Consider the following 7,129-nt stretch of genomic DNA (forward strand, 5'->3'; position numbering starts at 1 on the left):
TTTGTAATTTCACATATTCATCCAGTGGGCCGGATGAAACCCTTTGGGAAGTCGATTCTGGCCCTGATGTCCAGCTGAGGATCCTCTGACCTTAAAGTATATATAAAAGTATATTTATGTTTAGTGTTAAAGGTCATTACTCAAAAACAATAAAAGACATTTTTATCTTCTACTTTTTAAGTAATGTATTACTTTACATGTTCTTTTCTTTTCTTATTCTTCTTTACTTCTGTGTTTCTTCTATCAAGGATGACAAACATCTTTCTTTCAGTAACATATTTAAGTTTTACTACAAAGCTGACAGAGAGGGTGAAAAACAGCTCATAGAGGACTTGACAGAAAAATGTTGTGGTTTAATGCAGTAAATTAAATGTAATCATCACTCCTCAAAAGTTGTAAATCACGCTGTTATTTTTGTCCTCTCTCTCACTTCAACTGATGTCAACCAATTGCTGCACAAGCTCAAGTGGGTCATGCAGATAATTGAAGAACATAACTGCCAGATAAACTGCCTCCTGCCTCACCCCAAACAAACAAGGTGTACTTTGGTATCGTGCATGTAAAACCTGCTGCAGTCCAGTTTTACGATCCACATCAAGAGATTAGAGAGATGGATTGTGGTGGTCGGTTTTGTCAGCCAGAAGAATGAAAGATGTCCCACTTGACCTTTGTGTTGTTCACCTTGTTTCACTGTTATTTGCTTTTTACTTTTATGTTAATACTTTTCAGGGTGTACTCCACCTCTCGAACTATGACGGCTAGAATCCAACTCCAACTTGGACGGATGGGTGAAAAGTACTGGCAAATGTAATGTGATTATAGTAATGCATTACGCCTTACACTACCAAACATGGCATAACAATAGACAATAATACATCTGTTAATAAGACAATTGTGTATAACTGAACTTGACATTTAAAAAAGATGTGTGGGAGTGACTTTTTTCCAGTCCTTTGTTGATTTTGGTGAACTTTCCTTCTGTGGTTAGAACCAAATAAATACACAGTTTATCATATCTGTTTGTGATGATCTGCAGCTCCGTGAGGCTGTGGGGGAGAAAGGAAGAGAGCGAGAGGAACCCCGGCCTGACGAAGTGCGACAAAGACGTCACAGATGGGAAGGCTGGGTATTTTGAGCAGCGGTGGCTGCCGTTTAGAGAGACATAATATACTGTGCACTTGAGGAACCTATAAGCTATAAGACAGGAAGTGATGATGGTGTTAGTGGAGGGGGAGGAGGAAGGGGCTGAGAGTGAGAGAAAGAGAGAGAGAGAGAGAGAGGAGGAGAATTAGCCATGTGATTATTATGGACTGGCAGGCCAAGCGCTGAAGAAAGGAGGAGGAGGAGGAAGTGGTAGTGGCGAGGAGGGTGGGGGGGCAGGCAAATGCTTATTATGGGATGTCTGTGTTGTCAGATGGGGGGAGGGGGTATTATGTTGTGGCCTAGGCCTGTTTTTGTGAGCAGTGCAATCCCGCCAAACCCCTCCAGGCGCGTGTCGACATCACAGCCCGACGTGCACAGACTTTGCATATTTGCTGGTGGTGGCGGTGGTGGGTGGGCAAGTGAGGGTGGAGGGGGCATCTATCTTCAGGTGACTCAAGAAGGGAGTGAGACCCGAGAGAGGAGGCAGCACAAAGGCAGTGAGGCGAAGTAGCAGCAGCTGGGAATTCATCAAAAAACTTCATTGGCAAAGTATCTGAGCAGCACAATACACTCCCTGTCCACCATAATGAAAATTACTGAGGCAGCAGTGGAGCACGCACCGTGTTTATGTGCAGCGATTTGCTGTGTTTACTGCCTAAACTCTTGCAGATTTGCATTGTCCTTCTGCTGGGGAAATATATTATTTATATATACAGCAGCAGGCTGTCAGACCAATTAAGTGACGGCACTTGTCTGTAACATCACACAGGAGTTGTTGGCGTTTTTCTTGGTCAGCATCAACTCAAAACTGCACAAAAATTATTTGTCACAACTGGATTTTGGCTCTCGGCCCTGCTCACTATTGTTCCCTCCTTCGCCACTGGAAGCAGGCCGACTGTGACAAGAAGGGACAAGTGGGAACAGAGAGATGAACTGGAAGATTTTCATCTTTGTGTAATTGTGTGACAAATTCCTGAAGATGCGCTCTGCAGACTTTTTTGTAGCTTTATAAATCTGAGAGATCATTCAAGAACCTGGCATCTCTTAGCTCACTTTACAATGCCATCTGCCAGTTTGGTAAAGGCTCTCAAGCTCTTTTGCTAATGTTTGCACCACTATATCTGCAAAAAAAAATAAAATAAGAGTTTTCCACACAGCTGGCATATCACTCCACTTTGAAGTGTGGCATTTTGAACCATCTGTAAACACCTCTTTTCCAACATGGTCAGACAAAATGGCATTTGAACCTTCCCTTTTTCTAGCACAACCTGGCCCTTAGCCATGCTAGTAGCCTAGCCATTCGAAAGGCAATGCCAGCTGGTCGGTCGCCCAGACTGTCCTTACTTTGGTCATCCTCTCGTGTTTTCTCTTGCGCCAACAGCAGTTTGACATTTGCATTTCTAACTGAGATGTCTCAACAATTGATGGATGCACTGTCACAATATTTGGTGCATGTTCTCCTCAGGATGAAATGTTATAACCTCTGTGATGGTCTGTCCGGGGTGTATCCTATTTCTTGCAACATCAGTTGGGATAGACTCCAGCTTACATTCCTTTTTTGTGTCTCAGTCCGCCAAATACTCCACCTCATCATCAGCGCAGACAAAAAAGTCTCTGGTTTTATATTTTTGCCACTGCTGTCCCTCTGTATTTTCTACAAGCAGCCAATCCTCTGTTTCCTGTTTACAATGGCACAAATATATCCAGTCTGTAAGAACGGTCAGTGCTCAATATGATATGGTTTGGTAAGTCAGCACAGAGAAATTCTGAATCCAAGACATGAGTCTACATCAGGGGCATCAAACATAAAGCCTGGGGGCCTGAAAAAGACTCTGACCGCTGGACTGCTTTGGAAAATGTGAAGGACCCAGGAATGGACTTTTAACTGTATTTTCATAAGTTTTACACCTTTTCCTACTGATAAAGACCTCTTCCATGGCCATTGATACTACATAATAATAGATAAGCAATTATATGACACAAAAGTTCCATTTTTTTCACTACCTATCAGGTTTATCTATCAGTTTTAGAATTACAGGAAGGTTGCAACAATAACCTACCAGAACTTTTAGTAATTTTAGTAATTTATTTCTTACAATTTAAAAAAAGTAATGCTGACAGATTTCTTTAATTTACTACAGGAGCATTTCTCTGTCATGTAGAAAAATGACATAGTAATTATGCTTCTTTTTCTTTTATTAAGATTTCTCCAGGATTAAATGTGCAATTAAACTTCTGTACAGTGACAGAAAGAAGAGTTTCACTGGTCTGGCCCACTTAAGATTAAAGTGGGATCACGATGTAAAATGAGTTTGACATCCCTGATCGAGAAGAAAGTTTTAAGGGGAGTAGTCATTGAGGATTGAGAGAGTGAGTGTTTCCAGTGTAGCTTCTCACTTACAGCACTGGTAGCCAGTCAGGATGTGGATGTTGGGAAGGCCCAGGAGGAGGACGTGCTGTTGAAACATGACGCAGACGACTGGGACATAAACACTGCATCTACAGAATTATCAGAAAGTTTGCTGACTTTGTCCCAAAGAAGATATACTTCTACAAAAATCTTGGCTGTGTTAAATTTCTCTCATAGATTTCAATTCAGGATTCTTCAATGTCTCTCTTACAACAGCTATGTTCCTGTTAATAGCTAATTTATTCACAGGGAATCTATTACACTCCATATTTTAGCTCTATCTTTTAATTCTTGGATTTAACTGGAGCAGCTTTGCATGATTCATAGTTCAAAATAATCCTATTTTATACCAAACTCCCTTTTAAGCCAACCTTTTTTTGATTGGTTGCCCCTCACAGTCAAAGCTTTTTGTTCTATACAACCATATTAGGGATATGCACCCCCATGACATCGTACATATCTGAGAGCAGAAAAAAGAGCCTGAAACAGGATTTAGGGCAGTTTGAACCCTGAGCTTGTGGCTCACAGTAATTACTTCTAAATACTATGCATAGTTGCACACTTTATATGTGATGAGACAGGTCTAACAGATCTGTCAGTAATATATTAAAGCGATCAATGAGTTTTCTATCAGTGAACTTCCTGTTTTACGTCACACGATTGGCTGAAATATGGCAGATAAAAAGATGTGAACTCCAGACCATCACAGACCGCCCCGTCCTACAAATCTCATCATCGTTGTTTCTCCATGTGTCAGCCTCTCTGTAGTGGTGTGTGTGTTATCTCATATGGCTGACATGTTGGGGCTGATCAAATCCATTTCCACTTTTCTTTCTGGTGCTTCGGAGGAGCAGGACGGGTGGAGCAGAGATGGTGTCTAACGGAGGGAATGGCGTGTGGGGGGGGGGGTCAAGAAGTAGTATGGTATGTATTTTGACATACATGGTAATCTGACCCCGCCTGTTACCCTCCTCCCCTCCACCACCACCACCACCACCCTCTTTGCTTATCTCCATGGCGACCAGCCGAACAGGAACACTATTATGGTCTGTACCCTCCCTCCCTCCTCCTTTTCTTTTTTCCTTTTGCCTCAGATATGATATTATTATCATTATGAGATATGCAATTCTGCCAGTGTGATGGCGGCGTTAAGGGGTGGGAGGAGCGTCAAGAGCCGTGCACGAGGTTTCTATGACAACTGCCCCCAGGAACCTTCTGATTGGTGATTATGGGATATGCCCCCCCCCCACAAAAAAAAAAAAAATCCTACACCCTCCAAATGCACACATGAACACTGTGTCCACAGTCAAGGAAGGGAAAAGTGTGGGGGAGGGGGGAAGATGCAAAGCATGGGGGAGAGAAAACGAGGCAGAAATGGACAGAAATAAAGTTGCTCTTTGTTTAGGCCAGAGGCATAAGGGACAAAGAAAAGGAAAGAAGAGTCAAAATAAAGGTGTGCTGAGTCAGATGCAACTGTAAGACAAAAAAAACAAAAAACCAGAGGGGAGAGAGAGAGAGCCCTCCAGCTAAATCTAAAGAAACAGGGACAGCTTGAAGTGGGTGAAAAGCCAAAGGGTTAGGGCACTGCAACAATATGCTGACATGAATCATGTGTGAAGCCATTCATAAATCCTCCATTGATTGAATCTGTCACATAATAGCACCAATTTTCCAATTTCACGGGGAAAAATTATGCAGACATTTTTTTTCATGCCTTGCAACATTACGATGAATCCTTCTTTATCCCGCTGAAGCAGTGACCGCTCAACGACAAGATGTTGTTCCTAACGGATGAATAATTCACGCTTACCTTTGGAAAATATCAGCTAATGTTTAGCAGCTTTGCGCCAAACAAGATTTTTGTCTTTTATATTTTAAAACGTACTTAGTAACTTAGTAATCAAAGGTTTGGGGGAATCTCTGGGTCTGAGAAGGTTTTTTAGAATTTGAACTAAGCAACTTTGTCCATCAATCCCTTTTCTTAACTGCTTATTCGGTTCAAAGTGGCCAGATCTTGCTCTTTTATTTATCTCATTTTATTTTTTTCAGAAATTTTAACACACAGAAAGGCCAACTTCTTATGCACTGGACCAGTGGTTTGTAATTGCCTCACATAAAGTTCATACTTTGTACAAACTGTGGAAGCAGGTAGTCTGTTGTATTAGGTAGTAAAATGTTATGTTGTACTATTTAGGTGCTTTTACATCCCTATCCAACCCTACCTGTACTGAAACACTGTGCTGAACGGTTTTATTTGCACCTATATATGATGTAGCAACCATGATGTCACCCTCTGGTTTCAAATTCTTGTTTTGAAGACTCAAAGAGATGGATTTTACCGTTACCATCTTGTTGGTGGTGGATCTGACTGTGGAACTGCACGCTCATTGGCTTGATTACATTAGCAGCCGGGAGGATATCCAGGATAATCCTCTTTTCTAACACTTGGAATGACCAAAATTGACCTCACCTTATTCAATATGACCCAAAATGACTGACTGAGCTCATAAACTCACCAGGAAAGTGCTTACAGGGGTTCAGCCAGAGGCTTGCTTCTCCAATAGACTTATATAGGACTGTAAGTGTTTCTGCATCCACAAGTACTGCCCTCTGGAGGCCACTGAAAAAATACAGGTTTTAGGTAAGCTTGACTTTTCAGATTTGGAAGCTATGTCTGTTTTTTATACTTACTATTTATCTCGTAAGAATCAATAGATTGCAGGTATCTGTATTCAATGAGGGTTTGGAGTCTAACATCATCATTTATGCTGGGTGTGCTTTAGGTAGACTATAATTGCAGACCTCTCTAAAACTGTAAGCTATAACTCATGATGTAACTTGATGTGCACCTTTATACTTCAGCACTGAATCTATCTCGAGCCTATTATGTAACAACTACACATTGCATCGGTGAAGCTCACAGTGACTGTGATCGGCACACTCAGTACCATTGTGTCCTCGTATGCATTTTCAGCTTTCACAGACTCTACTGAGATTCAATGCAGAAGAAGAAATCACACATAAAGGGTTCCCTGCCAACCGAGTTTGTAGCTGACGGTTGTTTGCTCGAGGACACTGGTCTTTTGCTGGTAGGTAACTCTCTAAGGTATTTCCCACTCCCATTGATAGCTGTCTAAATCACTCAGCTCAGTGTTGAGATAAGTTTAAGACGAAGTTATCAGTCTCTAGTGTCTCCCTCTGTGGACACCCCTTCAGGCAACAAGACAACTTGATGAGATTTAGGGAAAATCCGATTTGGATGAAAACACTTTTTAAAACACTAACTTCATCTTAGAAAGCATGCCTTCCAGAAAGCTTTGAGTTCAAACTACACAGCTGTATTTCTTGAAACTTGGTAAAGAGACAGAGCAATGAAAAAGGAAGAATCTGTGAAATTTTAGTAAGGATCGGAATAACTTTATTTGAAATTGTATAACAGGCCTTGGCAGAGACTCCATGATGATCATGCAGTAAAAATCTAATATTGTTACAACCCTAGTTATTAGCCTCTGGGACCCATACCCATGGTTCTACAATAAATAACAGCACATCTCTTATCTTCATGCTTCACAAGGG

Source organism: Pundamilia nyererei, unplaced genomic scaffold, assembly GCF_000239375.1.
Source record: "Pundamilia nyererei isolate P.nyererei 1_Seehausen unplaced genomic scaffold, PunNye1.0 scaffold00155, whole genome shotgun sequence".
NCBI classification, from domain to species: domain Eukaryota; kingdom Metazoa; phylum Chordata; class Actinopteri; order Cichliformes; family Cichlidae; genus Pundamilia; species Pundamilia nyererei.